General features: G+C 35.0%; 1 non-coding gene across 1 annotated transcript; it reads left to right on the forward strand.

Annotated features, from left to right (window-relative positions):
- The first annotated feature begins 14829 nt into the window (after positions 1-14829).
- On the forward strand, positions 14830-14935 carry LOC145248552 (U6 spliceosomal RNA). Its single transcript, XR_013863373.1, has one exon. It is a non-coding gene; the product is annotated as a U6 spliceosomal RNA (small nuclear RNA).
- Positions 14936-23774: the final 8839 nt, after the last annotated feature.

A 23774-nucleotide genomic window follows, 5' to 3' on the forward strand; every position in this document is an offset into this window, starting at 1 on the left:
GACCTGAGAAATCAGGTAGCGAAGCTATATTCTAGACATGGGGAAAAGATGCTCTCAATCAGGTAATGAAGCAATATTTTAGACATGAGAAATAAGATGCTCTCAATCAGGTAGTGAAGCAGTATTTTAGACATGAGAAATAAGATGCTCTCAATCAGGTAGTGAAGCAATATTTTAGACATGAGAAATAAGATGCTCTCAATCAGGTAGTGAAGCAATATTTTAGACATGAGAAATAAGATGCTCTCAATGAGGTAGTGAAGCAATATTTTAGACATGAGAAATAAGATGCTCTCAATCGAGTAGTGAAGCAATATTTTAGACATGAGAAATAAGATGCTCTCAATGAGGTAGTGAAGCAATATTTTAGACATGTGAAATAAGATGCTCTCAATGAGGTAGTGAAGCAATATTTTAGACATGAGAAATAAGATGCTCTCAATGAGGTAGTGAAGCAATATTTTAGACATGAGAAATAAGATGCTCTCAATCGGGTAGTGAAGCAATATTTTAGACATGAGAAATAAGATGCTCTCAATGAGGTAATGAAGCAATATTTTAGACATGAGAAATAAGATGCTCTCAATCGGGTAGTGAAGCAATATTTTAGACATGAGAAATAAGATGCTCTCAATCGGGTAATGAAGCAATATTTTAGACATGAGAAATAAGATGCTCTCAATCAGGTAGTGAAGCAGTATTTTAGACATGAGAAATAAGATGCTCTCAATGAGGTAGTGAAGCAATATTTTAGACATGAGAAATAAGATGCTCTCAATCGGGTAGTGAAGCAATATTTTAGACATGAGAAATAAGATGCTCTCAATCAGGTAGTAAAGCAGTATTTTAGACATGAGAAATAAGATGCTCTCAATGAGGTAGTGAAGCAATATTTTAGACATGAGAAATAAGATGCTCTCAATCGGGTAGTGAAGCAATATTTTAGACATGAGAAATACGATGCTCTCAATGAGGTAGTGAAGCAATATTTTAGACATGAGAAATAAGATGCTCTCAATCAGGTAGTGAAGCAATATTTTAAACATGAGAAATAAGATGCTCTCAATCGGGTAGTGAAGCAATATTTTAGACATGAGAAATAAGATGCTCTCAATCGGGTAGTGAAGCAATATTTTAGACATGAGAAATAAGATGCTCTCAATGAGGTAGTGAAGCAATATTTTAGACATGAGAAATAAGATGCTCTCAATCAGGTAGTGAAGCAATATTGTAGACATGAGAAATAAGATGCTCTCAATCAGGTAGTGAAGCAATATTTTAGACATGAGAAATAAGATGCTCTCAATCGGGTAGTGAAGCAATATTTTAGACATGAGAAATACGATGCTCTCAATGAGGTAGTGAAGCAATATTTTAGACATGAGAAATAAGATGCTCTCAATCAGGTAGTGAAGCAATATTTTAGACATGAGAAATAAGATGCTCTCAATCGGGTAGTGAAGCAATATTTTAGACATGAGAAATAAGATGCTCTCAATCGGGTAGTGAAGCAATATTTTAGACATGAGAAATAAGATGCTCTCAATGAGGTAGTGAAGCAATATTTTAGACATGAGAAATAAGATGCTCTCAATGAGGTAGTGAAGCAATATTTTAGACATGAGAAATAAGATGCTCTCAATCGGGTAGTGAAGCAGTATTTTTGACATGAGAAATAAGATGCTCTCAATCAGGTAGTGAAGCAATATTTTAGACATGAGAAATAAGATGCTCTCAATCAGGTAGTGAAGCAATATTTTAGACATGAGAAATAAGATGCTCTCAATCGGGTAGTGAAGCAATATTTTAGACATGAGAAATAAGATGGTCTCAATGAGGTAGTGAAGCAATATTTTAGACATGAGAAATAAGATGCTCTCAATCAGGTAGTGAAGCAATATTTTAGACATGAGAAATAAGATGCTCTCAATCGGGTAGTGAAGCAATATTTTAGACATGAGAAATAAGATGCTCTCAATCGGGTAGTGAAGCAATATTTTAGACATGAGAAATAACATGCTCTCAATGAGGTAGGGAAGCAATATTTTAGACATGAGAAATAAGATGCTCTCAATCGGGTAGTGAAGCAATATTTTAGACATGAGAAATAAGATGCTCTCAATCAGGTAATGAAGCAATATTTTAGACATGAGAAATAAGATGCTCTCAATCAGGTAGTGAAGCAGTATTTTAGACATGAGAAATAAGATGCTCTCAATGAGGTAGTGAAGCAATATTTTAGACATGAGAAATAAGATGCTCTCAATCGGGTAGTGAAGCAATATTTTAGACATGAGAAATAAGATGCTCTCAATCAGGTAGTGAAGCAGTATTTTAGACATGAGAAATAAGATGCTCTCAATGAGGTAGTGAAGCAATATTTTAGACATGAGAAATAAGATGCTCTCAATCGGGTAGTGAAGCAATATTTTAGACTTGAGAAATAAGATGCTCTCAATCGCGTAGTGAAGCAATATTTTAGACATGAGAAATAAGATGCTCTCAATCGGGTAGTGAAGCAATATTTTAGACATGAGAAATAAGATGCTCTCAATGAGGTAGTGAAGCAATATTTTAGACATGAGAAATAAGATGCTCTCAATCGGGTAGTGAAGCAATATTTTAGACATGAGAAATAAGATGCTCTCAATCAGGTAGTGAAGCAATATTTTAGACATGAGAAATAAGATGCTCTCAATCGGGTAGTGAAGCAATATTTTAGACATGAGAAATAAGATGCTCTCAATCAGGTAGTGAAGCAGTATTTTAGACATGAGAAATAAGATGCTCTCAATCAGGTAGTGAAGCACTATTTTAGACATGAGAAATAAGATGCTCTCAATCGGGTAGTGAAGCAATATTTTAGACATGAGAAATAAGATGCTCTCAATCAGGTAGTGAAGCAATATTTTAGACATGAGAAATAAGATGCTCTCAATCAGGTAGTGAAGCAATATTTTAGACATGAGAAATAAGCTGCTCTCAATCGGGTAGTTAAGCAATATTTTAGACATGAGAAATAAGATGCTCTCAATCGGGTAGTTAAGCAATATTTTAGACATGAGAAATAAGATGCTCTCAATCAGGTAGTGAAGCAGTATTTTAGACATGAGAAATAAGATGCTCTCAATCAGGTAGTGAAGCAATATTTTAGACATGAGAAATAAGATGCTCTCAATCGGGTAGTGAAGCAATATTTTAGACATGAGAAATAAGATGCTCTCAATCGGGTAGTGAAGCAATATTTTAGACATGAGAAATAAGATGCTCTCAATCGGGTAGTGAAGCAATATTTTAGACATGAGAAATAAGATGCTCTCAATGAGGTAGTGAAGCAATATTTTAGACATGAGAAATAAGATGCTCTCAATCGGGTAGTGAAGCAATATTTTAGACATGAGAAATAAGATGCTCTCAATCAGGTAGTGAAGCAATATTTTAGACATGAGAAATAAGATGCTCTCAATCGGGTAGTGAAGCAATATTTTAGACATGAGAAATAAGATGCTCTCAATCAGGTAGTGAAGCAGTATTTTAGACATGAGAAATAAGATGCTCTCAATCAGGTAGTGAAGCAATATTTTAGACATGAGAAATAAGATGCTCTCAATCGGGTAGTGAAGCAATATTTTAGACATGAGAAATAAGATGCTCTCAATCAGGTAGTGAAGCAATATTTTAGACATGAGAAATAAGATGCTCTCAATGAGGTAGTGAAGCAATATTTTAGACATGAGAAATAAGATGCTCTCAATCGGGTAGTGAAGCAATATTTTAGACATGAGAAATAAGATGCTCTCAATCGGGTAGTGAAGCAATATTTTAGACATGAGAAATAAGATGCTCTCAATCAGGTAGTGAAGCAATATTTTAGACATGAGAAATAAGATGCTCTCAATCAGGTAGTGAAGCAATATTTTAGACATGAGAAATAAGATGCTCTCAATCGGGTAGTGAAGCAATATTTTAGACATGAGAAATAAGATGCTCTCAATCAGGTAGTGAAGCAATATTTTAGACATGAGAAATAAGATGCTCTCAATGAGGTAGTGAAGCAATATTTTAGACATGAGAAATAAGATGCTCTCAATCGGGTAGTGAAGCAATATTTTAGACCTGAGAAATAAGATGCTCTCAATCGGGTAGTGAAGCAATATTTTAGACATGAGAAATAAGATGCTCTCAATCGGGTAGTTAAGCAATATATTAGACATGAGAAATAAGATGCTCTCAATGAGGTAGTGAAGCAATATTTTAGACATGAGAAATAAGATGCTCTCAATCGGGTAGTGAAGCAATATTTTAGACATGAGAAATAAGATGCTCTCAATCAGGTAGTGAAGCAATATTTTAGACATGAGAAATAAGATGCTCTCAATCGGGTAGTGAAGCAATATTTTAGACATGAGAAATAAGATGCTCTCAATCGGGTAGTGAAGCAATATTTTAGACCTGAGAAATCAGGTAGCGAAGCTATATTCTAGACATGGGGAAAAGATGCTCTCAATCGCGTAGCGAAGCTATATTATAAGACATGGGAAAAATGCTCTTAATTGGGTAGCGAAGCTATATTCTAGACATGGGGAAAAGATGCTCTCAATCGCGTAGCGAAGCTATAATGTAAGACATGGGAAAAATGCTCTTAATTGGGTAGCGAAGCTATAAGACATGGGAAAAATACTCTTAATTGGGTAGCGAAGCTATATTCTGGACATGGGATATAAGATGGTCTTAATCGGTAGCGGAGCAATCTGGAGAATTTGCCTAATTTGTTAAGTTAAATTTAACACTAGATAAGTCGGTACCCATTTGTATTCTTGGTTCAAGTGTTTTTTTACCCGTTGTAATGGGTAACACTTGTTGGAAGATAAAGGAAAATAATCGTTATCTTATCTTATTATAATGCTATCTTATCTTCTGTCATTGGGAGGTGATAGTGATTCAGTGGTTAACGACGCGGATTAACAACATGCTAAGTTTGAATCCAGTAAACTCCACGGAATCACTTTCACTTAGGGATGTTGGCAACCTTCACCAAGGTTCTATCGTGAGGACTCGATATCTTTAGAAAAAGAATTCTAACTATAACGATATCGGAGAAAACCAATGCCAACAATAGGATCATCTGATTCATACGGAATGAACAAATCACCTTTCCAAAAGCTGAAGTTCTTATCTATATTTGCTAGTGGTATAAGGGTGTGTGATTAGTCTAATGCGGTGGGTCCCAACCTATTTTTTTTTTTTTACATAGGCATCACCACATTATCAAGGCCCAGAGGCCACTCAAGGATAAGGGTTAAAGAGTGTACAGTAGAAATTGGACAATATAGTAATCATTAGTAATGAAAATTTGGTAAATTTGATAACTTATATGGAACGGCTCATCAAGAACTTATTTACTTTAGACTTGAACACAACCATATTGTAGTCAGCCGGAAAGCAGGAAAACGGAAGACAATTCCACAGGCGTGCAGTTCTAAGAAAGAAGCTTTGTTCATGGAATCTACGTTTAGGTTTAGGCACAGATAAAGAGTGGGGGGAATTATTGATAGTGTTTACAGCTAGACGAGTGTTTCTTGTGAAAGTTTGGCGAAGGGGGACCATAGATTGAAGCTCAGTCGAACACTTTCGGGCCATGCGCCACCTAGGCATTTCTAAAATCCTGATGCCTCCCCTTTGTGATATTTAATTTTTGTTATTAAAAATCCCTCTGTTATTCAGTGAAGTAAGCTTAAAAGGCCATTAACTTGTATCTAAACAAGGTTCCAAAGTACGTGGCATCAATGACAGAGAAACATTTTAAAACGAAAGGACATTTAAATAAAGTTTTAAATTTAAAACATATAATAGAGAACTGAGGTGCGAAAATATCAAATTTTTTAAATGAAAAATTATTTTATAATACTTTTATCATTTTAATTATTGAATAATAATAATAAAAAAAAAATTAAATTTAGCTTACATGAAAATGTCTGTTAGTGAGATCCTTGAGCATCATGTCTGCGACAGAGAGATTTTATGCCAGGCTCTAATTTAGTGAGCTTAAGTCTCAAGTAAGCCCAAGGGTGCACATCCTGCCCATGCCCCACCAAAATATTGCCATGCCCCACCGGTGGGGCATGCGCCCCACGTTGGGAATGACTGGAATGTATACCCTCGCGATCTATAGAATCTATTTCTCAACCAATTTGTTCTAAAATTGCAGCGAGTGTTCAATCACATCTTTATCTATTTAGGTTTGTTCATATGTTTATTACTTTTTGGTCCCCGAACAAAATGAGGGTGGACCTGTAAATTCACCCTTATCCGTCAATTCGTTCGTCCGTTCGTCTGTTCGTGCGTCCGTCTGTCTGCACTTTTCTCAATAACTACGCTGTGCAATTTTTTGAAATTTTACACAAACATTAAACATGATATGATTTAAAAAAGTAACAGAACACATTTTCCGTGAAAACTTCGGTTGCCGCCCCCCCCCCTAAAACCCTTTCGGGTTAAAATGGTTAAAATTGACACTTTTGCGCTTATTAAAAAAAAATGATGATTTTTACAAAACTTTCTGAAAATTTGTAACTAACTGATTCCTATATATAGTGTGCCCCAGGTGTTCTTTTAGGGCTAATAAAGACAGTCCATTTTTGGGACTATTTTACCATATTTGTCCAAAAGTTTCTGTGTATGTCTATTTAGCAGTTTTGCATGGTACTGAACTCAAATTAAAATATGTTAAGGCGTTGGGGACTTTTGAGACTAAATGCGGGGGGGGGCAATTTATGGACTTATTTCTTTTTTTGCATGGTGCAGAACTCAAATTTATATAAGTTAAGGCCTAAAACTGCACCGTTTGTTCATTTTCACCAGGATTGACGTCCCCTTGGGGACTTTAGAGGTAAAATATAGGGGGTGGCAGACGCTGAACTTAGTCAATTTTATGCCTCGTTCACTGTGCAATCACGGGGGCCATGTATGCTTCACTTTTTTTGTCTTTCCTGGTCTTATTTAGGAGTTTTCTTTTTTCTTTGGTGTTTCCTTAACAGGTCTTATAATCAAATATTACTCGGTATTATTATGGAATTTTCCTTCTCTTGTGTTAGTTACCTTACGAATGTGTTTCAGTATAGTTTACCCTGGTGTTGTTTTGAAGTTCTTGTTCTTTTATACTATTTGGCTTTCGAGAATTGTGTTTTTTTTTTTACATTTTCACCCAAAAAAAAGACATGTTGCCACTTTGGTGTAGGGACTACTATCAGGGACCTAAGTTCCAGGGGTACTATGTAGGGATTTTAGCAGCAAGATGTCTGTTCACATTACACTTGAACTTCTGCATGTCAGTACAGTTGGGGAAGCAGGAAACTGAAAGAGAATTCCAAAGTCCTGCAGTTCTGGGGAAGAAGTCATTAGAGTAAAAGGCTTTCTTACATCTAGGTATCTCAACTGTGTAGGGATGGAACTTCGCTGCTTCTCGGGTTTGTCGGGGGTATTTTCGTCAAGGGGGTACAAGGGTTTGTAGTTCGTCAGAGCATCAACTATTAAAATACTTGTAAAACAGGAAGAGGGATGCAACATTTCGTTGGTGGGACAGGGGCTGAAGTTTAGATGACAGTTCAGGACCTATCAGATTGGCGACTGTCTTTTGGACCCTGTCCAGGAGCGAGAGACTAGTAGCAGATCTACCAGCCCAAATGTGACAGCAGTACTCCATACACGAGCAAATGGTGGCTTTATAGTGGTTCAGGATACTTTCAGGTGCAAGTAACTTCCTAGCACGATAGAGAGAGCCCACCTTTTCTGCAGCAGCCTTAGCAATAATCTCGATGTATCTATTCCAATTCATGTTTCCTGTGAACGTTAAGCCAAAGAGCTTGAACGAAGTAATCTCAGGTAAAGTATCTCTAGCCAGAGATATTGGTGGTTGGTAAGGTGTCATATAATTATTAAAAGAAACGAGCTTAGTCTTTGCAGCGTTGAACTCTCTCTCTCTCTCTCTCTCTCTCTCTCTCTCTCTCTCTCTCTCTTACATTTTTTACCTCATTCCACTACAAACTGGAGGTCTTCTTCTAGGATTGGACCATTACATTAGATAAGTGTTCATTAGTTTTCCCCACGTGCCTGCTATAGAGCGTGGTGTCGTCGGCAAATATACTCATTTCAGAGACAATTTTATCAGGTAAGTCATTTATGAATATCAGAAATAACAAAGGTCCAAGAATCAATCCCTGTGGCACACCAGCATTTATATCAAATTTTTTGGACATACGCCCATCGAGGACAACCTGGATTCTTCTCTCATTTAAGAAGGATCTAATTATGCTCGTCCAGTAATACCATAGGATATTTTATTCAGAAGACCATCGTGCCATACTCTGTCAAAAGCCTTAGATATATCAAGGGCTGCTGCCCTCCCCTCCCCTGCTTTATCCAGTGCTTGGTATAAACATTCAGAGATCACAGTTAAAATATCTGCAGTAGAACGGGCTTGCCTAAATCCATATTGGTGATCTGACAGAAGTTTAGCAGCTGTGAGCTGTTGGGCTAGAGCTTTATTAATTAAGGACTCATAGCTATTGTTATTGAGTTTCACTGGATTGTTTTGTTTTATGACATATCAACCGTTTCCTGAATATTTAATGTCGAATCCAGTAATTTTGGAAAATATGTAATACTTCAACTTCTTTTTACTTTCGAGTATCTATACATAGTGTTTCATTTTTATTGCATTATTTTCTAACATATCGACCATTTTCTGGTTATTTAATGCCGAATTCAGTCATGGTGGTTGGTTGATGTTTTATTGCTTTGTAGAGAAATGTTTTTGTTTTGCAAAACATGATTGGATTTTGTAAAGGGAAAGGAAAAAAAATAATAACATCGATGTTTGATGCATTTTAGATCAGGAAGACTATATCTTCGCTGAGCTTGATCTCATGCCACCAGGTGGTATTTTGTAAGAAATGTATTATTTTATACAGTTCTGAATTTTTTAGATGCGGTATGAATGTTTATATTTTTTTCATTGTTCGGACAATTATTCTAATCCTGGGTTTTATTGGCACAAAGTTTCGAGCGTTGAAACGTACGGCCTTTTTCAGGTGTAAAATCCATGTTTTTTTTTTTCAACAAAGAAAAAGGGGTTGTAAGAAATTAGACCGTGGATTTGAGGGTGTGTCCGTAAATTATAAAAAATGGTAAATTTTTAGGGGTCACTGGGGTACTTCAAAAGAAAACACACGTAAGTTGTCTATCCACGGTTTCGCAAAACATTTTTTCACTAATATTGATAATTATCATAAAGATTCAACTAAAAATTCAATCATGAGAAAGTTTTAAAATGTACCCTATTGACCCCTAAAAATTTACCTGTTTTATAATTTACGGACACACCCTCAAACCCAAGGTTAAATTTCTTACAATACCAAGCTAACCCTTTTTACATTAGTTGAAAAATACATGGAGTTTACACCTGACGAAGACCGTAGGTTTCAACGACCAAAACGTTGTGCCAATAACACCCAGGATTAGAATAATTGTCCAAACAATAAAAGAAATACAAGTATCTTTTTATGTTCACCGTTAAATCTTGTGTTGTTTTAGAGTTTTCCTGCCTTTTTACTAGTTGTAGGCTAGAGTGTACTGGGTTTTTCAAAAGCCAGCACTTTTGAAACTCTCAGTTAATTTTGTGTCTAACCTCCTACAGAGAAGGTAAATAAACATAGTAGTTGTTTACTGATGCTTTAGAGTCCACTTTTGTTTTATTTCGGAAGGTTTTTTTCTCTAATGCTGGTTGGCTGACTTATATAATCACACCGGTCTCTCGACAATTGCAGACCCTCAAAACGTACTTTCCATTGGCTTCTTTTTCTGGGCGTGTTGAATTTAATAATTATGATCGCCGAAGCACTAGTTTACAATTTGCATCCGACACAACAAAACAGACACAGATGTATACAATTTCTACTGAACACAAGTGCGTGCGTGTGTTGTTATGGTCCCGTCGTTGGTGTTTATTCTTTCGAGCTAAGCATCTTATTTCCCATGTCTAGAATATCAGCTGAGATTTAACTGAGATCTTACCAATCTATCTGCCTGTAGTCTACTTGAATTCATCTACTTATTTGCGTCTGCTTTGTCTTCTCGTCTCTAGCTGCCTCTGTGATCTCCTCAAACCGATTTGTCTCTTAAATTTATCTACCTTAGGCTGTAAATTTAAATACCGAGTCTTTTTTTTTTTTCGGTTACTTTTAGCTGACTATCGGAATTGGTTTAATTCACTTGTCCTCAAGCTTATCTTTTCATCGTTGTGCTGTAACTCTAACAACTAATTCTTATGGTGTCATACGTCTGGGGATTTCAATGGATCCGCTGATCTTTTATTATCGTTCACTTATCGACTTTCTACCTAACATTTTCGGCGGTTCTGACGGTAGGAGCGAGGAAGTCTATATTATGATGTTGGGTAACTTCAAATGTTTTTTCTCTTATATCTTAGAATTTAGCCTTATTTCGGGGATATCTATATATTAATACGATATGTGATGTTCTGTGCCACGCTTACATCCAGGTCGTTTGATTATAATTTACTTCCACTTTATGTCATAAATGATTTTACCAAGAATTCTTCATAAGTTTTGGTTTCGGTTTCGAATATAGCTGATGGTACTAAAATCATCTGTTTTTTATAAATAAATCTATCAAGAATTCTTCATAAGTTTTGGTTTTGATTTTGATTATAACTGATGTCACTTCAGTAATCTATTTTTTTTATAAAATATTTTATCAAGAATTCTTCATTAGCTTTGGTTTCGGTTTCGATTATGGCTGAATGAACCGAAATATATATATATATATATATATATATATATATATATATATATATATATATATATATATATATATATATCTGTGTGTGTGTGTGTGTGTGTTTATTTCGGTTTGGACTCAATCTAAGGTACCAAAGTCATATGAATATAATTTTTATTTTTGAAATCGCAACTTTATAACATATAAAAATCGATAGAACATTAACTCTGTAATAATATATACGAAATATACAAGAATTAAAATATCATATTTAAGCGTACTTCATGACCGGGCTTTGCCAGGCATTCGTGCTAGCTTAGATAAATACTTTTCCAGTTTTAACAAAAAAAGCTACAATAATATCAGAGCGTCTCCATTTACATTGAACATTTACAGAATGCCAACATCAATATATTACATATGAATGACTCCGCCTGTGGAATTTCCGCTAGTTTTATATTATAGGTGCATCACTAATTCTTTCGAATTTACTCTAACCTGGCGGTATTTCAGAGTTTTCCATCTCTTATTAGTTTCTAGGTTTATTCTCTTGTTAGAGACACCGACCTATTTGACATAATGGCAGAAGTGTTTGACCGGAAGACTAGATCGAGACATACTGAAGTCTTAAAAATAATACTTGGTGTCCTCTTGTTAGACTCAGCAGCATAAGGCGAGGATCAAGGGTATATTGGGTAATTTTTGGAAAACAGTGGTGACTTCTCCATACACCTCAATGTTGTAGCAAATGAAAAGGAAACCTTATGATTACCCATGACTATGATCGACCACTTTACCATTTTTATAGAGAGAACAGGTAGAATAACCTTTTCCGAATAGTTTTACTGAAAGTGGCGAAATAACTTTAGCAGAACTCGAACACTGCATGCTTAGGCCAAAATTCCTACCAGTAACTACTGACCAACCGTCAATTCTAATCGGTTAATACAGAAAGAACAAAAACTTATTTCTGACAGCATCTACTCTTGATAATTCAAAATTTCCTTCATTTATAAAGATACTCTAGTTCCTTTACGTCGCCATTTTTACTACAAATAACAGCATGGCCACATTGTTGGTTCGTTTCGTTGATTATTTTCTTCTTTCTTTCCCCTTGATGATGATCGACTAGACTTGAACACCTTTTTTTTTCAAAACGAAATGTAAAAAATATATAAGCTGATATAATGAAATTTTCTTTGACGCAAATCTCAGCAATGTTAACACGCCATTCGATCAGTGTAAATCTGGCGGAGTTAACAGACACCCAAGGGAAGTAATTCAGTCGCCAATTATTCAGACGCTTAAACAAAAACGGAAGTTATTTTGTATATTTTAAATTTTCTTAAATGGAACCAATGTTTTTTGTGTTCTTTATAAAGAATGTTTTCTGTTCAAATGTATATTATTTTGAAAATTGTTTTGAATTATATTTTTAAGTAAAACAAAATTACTGTAAAATACGGATATTAAAGTGTATTATTTGGATTATTATTTTTTTTTTTACTGTCATACTCATTTTGAATGTTATTTACACATTTTCTTCAGGTGTATATTCATAATGGTGAATAAGTGCTTTTTCATAGATCAAAGTAAAGTATATTGTTTCAAGAGATTTAATGTGTTTTTTATTTCACTAAACTGTTGTTGTATAGTGGGTTTGTAGATAAACGATTTTGTATAATGTGAACGTTTCCTTTATAACCTGAATTATGATGTAGATTTTTAAAATATATATATTGTTAACTTTAGATGGCGGCATACTGAATGGAAAGAATGGGCAGTTGCAATCTGGAGGTATCTGACCCAGATACAGAACTAATACTACACGGTGTGTTTGAATCAATTCACACTTGATTTATTTATATTTATTTATTTATATTCATTTATATATTTATTTATTCATCTATAATCATTTATATATTTATATTTATTTATATTCATTTATTTACAACTGAATGAAGTAGTTCAACAAGTCATAAAATGTTAACGGTATTTGATGTGTCTCTAATACGTGTTAACCGTGTACATGTAACGTAGTTTGTCATATGTGATGTGCTGTGATCGTCTCTCAGATGTTGGGTGTGTATAACGTTTATGACAGGACATGTAACAACCGGAGAATACAAGAAACGGAACATAATCCTCTAGGAATTTAACATCAGCCAATGGGTTAAACATACCCGGTTCCTCTTTTGATTTATTTTGAAGGTCTTAGAAAAGCTGCAAGAAAATTCATCCCAAATAAACCAGAAATCTCGGTTGTATTTTCAGCAACTTTATTCCGGCTGTTTCCCCGATTTAGAAAAGTTGCACTCTGTTTGAATATATGCGTCTTATCTACATCAACTCTAAAGTTTCCTTGTGTGTTCTAGGCTATTATCGACCATTCGCCATCTCGTCTCATTTCAACTGTCTCTCAAATTCTGACTCTCAACTCTAAAATCTCCCTTTTTAACGACGTAATCAATATCAGTATAACGTGATGTCTGTCACATTTCAATATTAAAATTCTTGACGTGTTTCTAAATTCCACTCTATCAAATTAGCTTTCCAACGTTAATATTCTATTTTACAAACATACGTTCAGTTTACTCGGCGTTGCCCCGGGACTAACAACGTAACAGTGTCAGTATGAGGCAGTTACTTGTCTAGCCGCATTTTGAAACGATGATACAAACAGTCTGTCTGTGAATGACTATATATATGTGTGTGTGTGTGTGTGTGTGTGTGTGTGTGTGTGTGTGTGTGTGTGTGTGTGTGTGTGTGTGTGTGTGTACTAAAGTGTTACACCATATTAAGACCCAAGTGCCGATCGAGGAAAAGGATTAAATGTGTGTCAGGTGGATGGTCAGACAACACCGTGATGATTAGTAATGTTAGTGATGCCTTGACTGAATTTGATTTTTAAGAAGGTTGCTGAAAAAGAATTTATTTACATTGGACTTGAAAATGACCATTTTTTTGTCAGCTGGGAAACAACCTCTCGTTATTGTGTTCCAGAGAGGACCAGTTCTGGGAAAATAAACTTTGCTTATAGAAGTTTCGTTTAGTTTTAATTAGAGAAAGGGAGAGTTGACGGTGTTTTTAGACAGACGAGTTTTTCTTGTGAATGCTTTACAAAGGAAGAATGGATTGAAGCGCAACATCTGCCATAATAAAACATCTGCCATAATTATAACGATAGAATAAAGAAAGATCTATAGTAAATGTTTGTTAATAAATTTACTAATATAAGAAATAAAAACATAAATATAGGCAATTTATAGAGAGCTATTGGCAATGCGAGAATATGCCGGGTAGATGAAAGACGTACTGAAACAACACGAAGAGAAAAAAAAAGACATTTCCTATACTTTTTTTGCTTATTCATCAACCTTTTCATTATTTAATTATGTTTTATCATATATATATATGTGTGTGTGTGTGTGTGTGTGTGTGTGTGTGTGTGTGTGTGTGTGTGTGTGTGTGTGTGTGTGTGTGTGTGTACAGTAGCGTCCAAAACTAAAGAACAAAATTTTAAAACCTAATAGTTATTAAAAATAACAACTGTGAAAAGCTGAAATTTTGACAACATGTAGTCGTAATCATCCATAATAACATATTAATATTTGAAAGGATAGAAAAAGAATTATAGCGATTATTTATTTATTTATTTTTAAAATAGGAACGTCCAAAAGTAGGGACAAAATTGTGAAAAACAATGTAAACAGTATGCTATAGTGAATCTTTTTTATTTCCTCTATATATATATATATATATATATATACATATATAAATTACGTAGGGAATCACCTCGATCAATTTAGATCTAATTGTGGATATAATAATATTTCAGTGAAATATTTCCTTTTCAGTTTTCATTAAACTTGAATTTTGTATCGTCCATAAATTGTGAATTACAAATAATTATCAAAAACATAATTAATAATAACTATGAAGCAGATTATTTGAATCTTGTAACTACAGTTTCACACATTTACTCAGGCATATGAAAACATAATTGAGAGTTTTTTCATATAATAGTTAATCTGTTTAAAAGCTCAACCAGAACATTGAAATTGGAAAGATACAGAGAAGATTAGTGTGATCCCTTCGCAATGGTGACACACAAATTCGTGACAACTTCCATATTTGGCCGATGGGGTGATTCGTACCATTTATTTGGTCACTCGCTCCGATCGCTGATATATACGAGTCGAGATTTCGATCCCTACAATCAGTCTAGCAGTGAATGGATCGTTTTGGTGGCCCTTTATCTGTATGGCTGAAGCATTAGTTCTGGGTAGTTCAAAGCGGTCCACTCTCCCATGTCATTGTCTCCCGTTTTACGGGCAGAGCAAATTTATTGCTTAGTGTTTCAACAGAGAAATGCCGTCAGATCTGCCAAGATTATTTGTAAAAGGCCAGAGTGTTCCTTTATTAGGGGTACTGGCTTGGCTTTCCCCATCTTTTTGACCTTGTGTCACATCTTTCTGTGGTGGAAAGGAAGTAAATACCAGCTTTGCATTGTTCGATTCATCAATTTGATTTCAAAATAGTTATGTTAAAAGAATAATGTGTCTTGGTTTCACAACAGAAAAATAAAGGTTGTTTCTTAATTTTATAGTAAATATTCAGGCTTTCAAAATTTATGATGAAAATAGACTGTAAAAGAGATACTCGATTTTATTCCTTTGTTCTGCTTTCGTAAGACGAGAGAAAGACGAAGTTTTTATCACGATGTTATCTTTTCTCATATAAACCATCTTAGTAAATTAAATTTTTAAGGTAAAAAAAAATTTATTAGATTTACTCTGACAGTTATTTACATCAAAATGAATTGTCTTGGTGTCATCTAAATTCTCCAAGCGAATTCCTCTCGAAAAAATCAAATGTAATGAAGCCACAAAAGTCTACTTTCACTTTCACTTTCACTTTCGATCAATGGATTGTTTCTTTGAAAATTATTGATTTCAATTCAGAAGGTTCGTACTTAGAACAATTATAAAAGTGTTCACAAAAATATTCTTACGTTTTTAATGATTAGAAAAATATACTTCGTAAAGAAGTATTGGTACTAACGTTTTTATGTAGCAACAATAAGAATAATCGTCCCAGAACAGATAGAATTAATTTTTCGAATAAAACAGCTTTACACCACTTTTATGTTGTGGTCTTGTAAGAGTCCGGGCAACATAAATCGATATTTAGCGAAAACGAAATATACTAAACAGAAAAGCAACAAATAAAAGGTGTGTTTATGTCAGTTTTATAGCAACGTTTGCATAACTCGTCCATAACTTGGAATAACATATTCCCCCGGTCTTGATAGTAAGCGGCAGAGTGCATTGTTATCCGTTTAACATGCATCACCACACTTACAAACATTAAAATCAAATACTAACAAACCTTATGTCTAGAATATCTATTCGAATTTTAGTCAACATTATTTACATGATCTTAATTCTAAAAAATTATAAATTCTAATTTTGTAAAATTGGTGTTACAATAAAGTTGACATTCGGGAATTTTACCTAATTTGTGAGAATTGACAATCTATCAAAATGAATCAAAATCGAGAATATTTTGCATTTTTAAATGGACGACTTTGTCATTATTAAGTCCCTTAATACCTTATTAAGCCAACTTGAAAGTCTAAATGAACAAGAAAATCTTCAACTCGATATTTTAGAAAGCAATTCTTAATATGGAAAGGCGAACATTGAAAAAGCTCAAACACCTTTCTTTATAAAAAATAAAACTATTTGATCAATTTACATGAAGCGCCATATTTGGACAAGCTTCTGAGACTGACCTTCACTCCTGATCTGAAATGGAAAACATACATCAAATCTGTTGCCAAGATCGCTGGAAAAATGATTGGATCGGTCTACCGCTCCAGTAGTTATTTCACTGCAGATGCAATTCTCTATCTGTGTAAGAGCCAACTACGTCATAAATTGGAATACTGCTGCCGCATGTGAGCAGAAGCTACTCGGCGCACCCTATCTTGCTTTGAAACCGACTTCGAAATCTAGTAGGTGATGCCATTTTCTCTTCCTTGCAACCTCTCTTTCTTTTCTGTGCCCTGTAATCTCTTTCTCAAAGAATGGATGTTGCGATCCTGTCTCTTCGCTATCGTTATTGTGCTCGTCTGAGCTCAAATCTATGGACCTCCTTGTAAAACTTTCACAAAAAACACTAATCTAGCTGCAACCACTATAAACAATTTTCGCCACTCTGTGCCTACATCTAAACACAGATTCCATGAACAAAGATTCTTTCCTAGAACTGCTTGCATGTAGAACACTGTTTCATTGATCTGCTTCGAAACTGATTACAATATGGTAGTTTTCAAGTCCAATGTAAACAAGTTTTTCTTGAGCTGTCACCTTAAATAATCCAAATTCTACCTAATCTACACCATTAACAATACTACACTGTCACCTTACATTCGTTATCCCTTATCCTCAAGTGACCTTCGGCCTTGATATGTAATTACTCCCTTTTAAAAAAAACAATTTGTTCTTTTTTATCATATGGGGGAGTTCTGTAAAGGAACCATATTCTCTTTCAAATAGTATGTCTATAATCGTAATATATCCCCACAATGCTGAGATTTTCCCGAACCCTTGACAAATATGATTAAAAAGGCGTAGACTTAAGAGAAGGTGGCGGTTGCTAACTGGTTAACGACGCTAAATGACAACATAGATATGCTAAGTTGGCCACTTTCATATGATCCGTCCCGTAAGTATCGATGTCTCTTTCGAAAGTATTCAAACTAGAAAGATATCTGGTAAACCAATGCCAACAATACAATCATCTGCTTCATAAGAATTGAATGAATAATATATGAAAATATTGTCGTCACCTTTGAAAATAAATGATATTTAAAGTGGAATACTGTATTTTCTGGCTATTTATGTCTTAAGCAAAAGGAGACTTAAGAAAAAATTTAAATTCAAGGAATCGTTCTAAGTCTATATCGCTATATCTACTATTGTATAAAAGTCACTTTGTGTGTGTGTGTGTGTGTGTGTGTGAGTTCCTTCTTCATAGATTCCGAAACGTCTGAGCTTATCTTTTGCAAATTTCACACAAAGGTAATTTATATGTCTGGCAGTGTTCTTAGATATGTTTTGTAGTCTCGATAAGTGTCGAAAATCAAAAAAAAAAATCCGATCCTAAAGATAGTATTTCTTTTTTATAGATAAATAAAAGACTTTTTACAGGGAAATATGTTTCAATTATATCGGCCAAGGGAGATAATTCTCAACAAATCAAGGAAGATTCAATTCTCAGCAAATCATTTCTTCTTTTAAAAGCAAATGGAGATATAGCTCAGTGGTAGGGTATTCGCACACAAATCGAATGGTCTCCTGTTCAAGTCTGAGTGCATCTAAATTGTTACGTTTTTATTTTTTTCTTATTAATGATAATGCGTTCAATTTATTATTTAAAAAAAAGATACCAATTAAATCGCCACAAATAATGTCTTTGTTTGCATATTTTGCAACTAAACATTAATCAGAAGTGACCTATCCAGGGCATTCATAGTCAAACCCAAATATCAGTTTACATGATATTGTAAAGCACCAAATAATTCAAACAGAATTATATATTTCCGGAAGTCAGCAAAACGAGAGGAAAAACTCACAAAAATGTCTGGTATTATAGATATCTTATGGTTTTGAAGACTTGGGAAATGAGAGTAATCTCCCTTTTGAAGCTGTGATTCCCACAGTCAGGGCTTTCTCTCGAAAGCAATAATTTGAGCAAACATCTCAAATGCAACCTTTTTCTTTCATTGAAGCTCAAGATTCAGAGTGTTCATGTGAGTCGTGATGTACACAAGAAGAGGTTGTCAAGTGACAACCGAATGTAGATCTTTACTCTCTAAAAACACGGAAATCTCTTCTCTCAACGCATATAGTCGTTCTAGCATTTTTCGCCATACTCTGGTTCGATTTGTTTCAGAAATTCTTGAAACTAGTGGTGATTTAGTCATCTTGACAAGATAAAACTCACCGTTTTCACGACCACTTCTATGATAGCCTTAAAATTCAGTGATTTTGCACACAAAGCTTCTTTATGAATGATGCAGCGAATTTTAATTGATATTTTATCAATGCCTATATGGTTTGGAAGCAATGCAACAAAGCCCTTTTTCTCTCCAACTATTGCTGGTGTTCAATCTGTGAATGCTCGAGAAAGCTTTGATAAATCCATATTCATTTCGGTAATCCATTTTATTATACTTTGCAAAATGTCTGCTCCTGTGCTTTCTTAGGAATCAATTTCACGTATTCTCTCACAATATCAAATGTTGGTGTTACACACCTCACAAACACTGCAAGTTAACAAGTATTTTTCAGATCTGCGCTTTGCTCCATAAAATAATACTCCAGATTGTTTAAAATGCCCTCCAAGTCACTTCTGATATTTGCTGCCATTTCTTCAATACACCTTGTTACTGTTCTTGCCGACAAGCTGGTAGCAGAAAATAATTCCTTTTTTTCTAGATAAACATCTGCTACCTTTAACAATACTTTTTTGAAGAACTCTCCATCAGTAAAAGGTTTCATTCTTTCTGCAATTAGTTTTGACACCTCGTATCTAGCGAGAGTGTTTCCGTCACATTCTTCAATTTTTCTACTAAAAATGGATGATTACTTCTTTTTTAATTATTTTTTGCAATTTTTTGTTCTCATGCTTTTCCGGTAAAACTGTTGTAACGATTATGACGATTTTCATAACCCCGTTTGATATTTGAAACTTTTTCACGACAATAGTTTCTTGACGAATTAAGCAAACACATTTTGCGAAATGCTCAATGAAAAATAGTTATTTGTCCAGGCATCGTTAAAAGTTCGGCACTCCAAATCCACTTTTTTCTCTTCGTTAGCGTGGGCTTGTTTTTGTTCAGACAAAAATATTTCTGGCAGAAAAAGAATAAAATGTATTGTAATCTCCAGTTAAAAAGAAGGATTTTTATAATTTCGACACGATATATTCAGGCCCCAACTGTTACTTTGGTTTCATTTGCTTCTATTTAGATCGTGTCCTGGATAAGATGGCGGTCTGGACAAAATTCACTCGTGGGCCGAATATGGCCCGCGGGCCGAGAGTTGCCGAACTCTGTTTTAAAAAGAATTAATGCTGCCTATGCAGAGAAGATACTTTGCTTTAATTCAAGTTTTACTCTATATTTTGTTTATTTTATTAGGTGAACGTACAGATTAGTTACAACACACCCTTTCTTCCCATGTTAAGAATAGGTTTCTAAATAATAATGTTATTATTTCAGCATGGTGTCTTCTCTTCATAAGTATCGAAATAATAAAAACATGTCACAGCAAGTTATATCGTACACATGGAAGGAGGAAATCAAAACTGTTGAAAAAACATAGTCGTCATCATCATCAGCTATATAACATGAGTTATATTTTGTTTGTTTGTTTTATAGCAATCCTTAGCTTTTTATAAAGACGGCCACTTTATTTTTCTTACATAGCTTTATTTACCTATGCTTATCATGCGTACGTCCACGAGATTTGTTTTTATTTTTGTTCCACTAAAACATGGTGTAAATAAAAACCTATGATAATTAACTAAACATAACTAAAATATAAATGCATGATAATGAAAAAACTTGTATAGTTTGTGTTAATAATAATAATACATTATAAATAAACAGATCACAATGTTCTTTGATACACAAGAAACGCGTGAGAAAACTTTTTGATTGCGAAACAATGGATATTGCCATGAAGAAATAGAAAAAATAATAATTCGCCAAAAAAAAAAACTATTTTAAAATATATTTTTAAAATAAATGTTTATCTTTTAAGGTAAATAAAAGTTCTTTTAATAAAAAATATAGCACATATAGTTTTAGCTTTCGTAAATTTCAAATTTTAATAATGAACTTTTGAATTACAAGAACATCTTCTAACGTGGACGTAAGTTTCACATTCTTCTTTGCAACAGGGTTCAGTAGTTGAATATTTATTTGCTCGTGTTCCTTATTTTAACTTGCACTCAACCAGCACAGTAAATATATAGTAATTGTCTGCATTTTTGAGATGAAGTGTTTTCATTGATTGAGATTGTCGGACTGACTTCCTCATCTTGGTTGTTATTGTCACAACGTTTCGGCCGTTTTGCCCTCCGGCCTTCGTCAGGTGTCTTGTATCGAACAGTTCGATACAAGACACCTGACGAAGGCCGGAGGGCAAAACGGCCGAAACGTTGTGACAATAACAACCAAGATGAGGAAGTCAGTCCGACAATCTCAATCACAGTAAATATATGTATAAATATTATCCCACATCATATATGTAATTCTAGACGCCTTCTGTTTTAGGCGGATTCCACAAGTATGGCGGCTTTGTTCTCAATCAAGTACGTTTTCGTAATCAACTAAAACACAAGGAGATAAATTGAATGCTTGTCTAATATACAAAAAGGTAATAGTCTTAAAAACAGATCGATATTCCTGCTTGAATATCGATTCATGGATGATGGAACTAATGGATAGAAAATTAGGTAGATTGAAAGCCAGAAATGGATGTATCTCGCACGGCTGGGGAGAAGAGAAAAAACATCATTGCCAAACTCCGTATCTCCACCGCTAATCAATACACACACACACACATACATACATATATATATACACACACACATATATATATATATGTGTGTGTGTGTGTGTGTGTGTGTGTGTGTGTGTGTGTGTCCTAGCAGGGCTATCTGGCGTTGCCCGGGTCATTAAAAACAAAATAAGTTACTGTGTCCAATATTTACGCCTCCAAAACACTAAAACTCTCGTCCCCTCCACAAAAGAAATTTCTGTTTTTATGTAACCTTAATTTTGGGTTACTACATGCTCTATGCAGGATATTGAGCACTATCGGATCATGGCTCCCAAGAAACACGAACAAAATAGGCTAGAGATGTTCTTTCCCCTGGGCGACAATGTGTTTAAACACCCTTTCTCTAGCTATGATTCATATGTTTCACCTCGCATATGTGTTTATGTATGTTTGGGAGGATTACATTTCTATATTTATACGAGAATTTGTGTGTAAGCCTACGTGTATATTATATGCACGTGATGCTTGTTGTCTTTCTAGATATCCTTTAAAGGGTAAGGTCATAAGTTTTCTTAATCTTTTGTCAGTTAACCTTCGAAATGCAAAACATTTATTTTATTTTATTTATTTATGTATTTCTACTTGTGCAGAGGAGACGCATTGGTCACGAGGACTCTGCACATTTGCTCTTCGGGTATCTATGGACATGCATGAATATATAATTGTATATGATTATACCTTGTTATGCTTTTTACAATAGATGGGGTTTTAATATATTCCATTCGGTTCTTTATATCTGATTATAATTTTCGCTGTCTATATATATATACATATGTATGATTGAACTATGTATGCGTATATATGCGTATGCATATGCATAGGTGTATAAATAAATTTACCAACCCAGTGAAAAGAACAAGGTCAATACTGACTTTTAACGTAAGAATTAGAGCTAGTATAGATATATTTTAAAGCAATTATTCACTTTTTATTTTCTACGATCTGCTTAGTGACTAAGCAGAAAGAGGTTTGTGATTAAATTACACTATTGGGGGTCGGTCGAACAAACGGGCTTCAGTACTTGAATTGAAAGCCATATTTAATTTCAAGGGTTTCCCATGGATAGCCATTGTGCACAAGTCCTGGAGATCGAGAATTTCTAGTGGGTAGCTGTTCTGTACAGGTCCTAGACTTTATAATATTTATCGCAAAGAGCAAAAGATCCTTCTCGTGTTGACACGAAAAAATTATGTGCTTAGAATGCTAAAAGATTTAATATTTTTATGAAGCAATTCTGGTTGCTAGCAGAATGTGACTCAGTTTGATTCGTCAGCTCCTATTGTCAGTGTCTATAACTAGAACTTTTCAACTTTCAATGATCATTTAAAAACATTACTGTTTTGATGGGATGTGTCTCCTAGCGGCTTCGGCCGCAGGGAGACAGGGTAGTACATGTCAAGGATTCGTCACTTGACACTCAGCCCAACAGGTGAGGGGCCGGGAACCGGCCCAGCACCTGTTGGACTGAGGTACACCGCCTGGGTGATACCTAGGAGGTCCACCCTCCCAGGCCTTGCTTTCCGGTGGGGCAAGTTTATATTGAATGCCGACGGGGTTACTCAGGCAATTTTTAAAATTGCAGGAGTGCCCCTCCTTTAGGGGAGCCTGCGGGGTTCCCACTTTCCAGGCATTGTGTCAAATATTGCCGATGTGGGCGGCAATTAAATAACTACCATTATTTATGGTAGATTGAAAGCCAGAAATGGATGACCTTATTATAAAATACCCTCATTAAATTGAGGATGGTCCCCTTACTGCTTCGGCGGCTTGGAGACTATGTAGAAAGTACTCGTCAAGGACCCGTTCTTGACACTCAGCCTTACAGGTGCGGGGCCGGACCCGCTTGGGTATCGCCCAGGAGGTCTACCCTCCCAGGCCCTGCCACCCGGCTTTCGGGTGAGGCAAGTTTAATGCCGTCGGGGATTCCCAGGTAATTTTTGTTGAGGCAAGAGTGTCCCTCTTTTAGGGTAGCTTACTTATTCTCCACTTTCCGACCTGGTGTCACGCTTTCCTGCAGTGGAGAGCAAATATCTACCCTTATTATTAAAAAAAAATGTGCAACAAGCACTTTTCACTATTTATCTTCTACGATTTGCTTAGTGATTAACCCTAAAAAGGTGTTAAATCAGATTACACTTTTGAGAGGGGTGGCTAACGAACGAGCATCAGTATTTGAAAAGAGAGTAAGAGGCGAACAAATTTTGATGACATTGATTGGTAGACTTCAGAACGACAGATGAGCTGGAATGGCGACTAAAGTAGATAGGAAAACAGTAATTCTCTAAGTTTATTTTGTTTTGTTTTTGTTTTTTTTTTGTTTTTTCGATGGCCGTATAA

This window comes from Euprymna scolopes, chromosome 26, assembly GCF_053919585.1.
Source record: "Euprymna scolopes isolate OS-2025 chromosome 26, ASM5391958v1, whole genome shotgun sequence".
Classification (NCBI taxonomy): Eukaryota; Metazoa; Mollusca; class Cephalopoda; order Sepiida; family Sepiolidae; genus Euprymna; species Euprymna scolopes.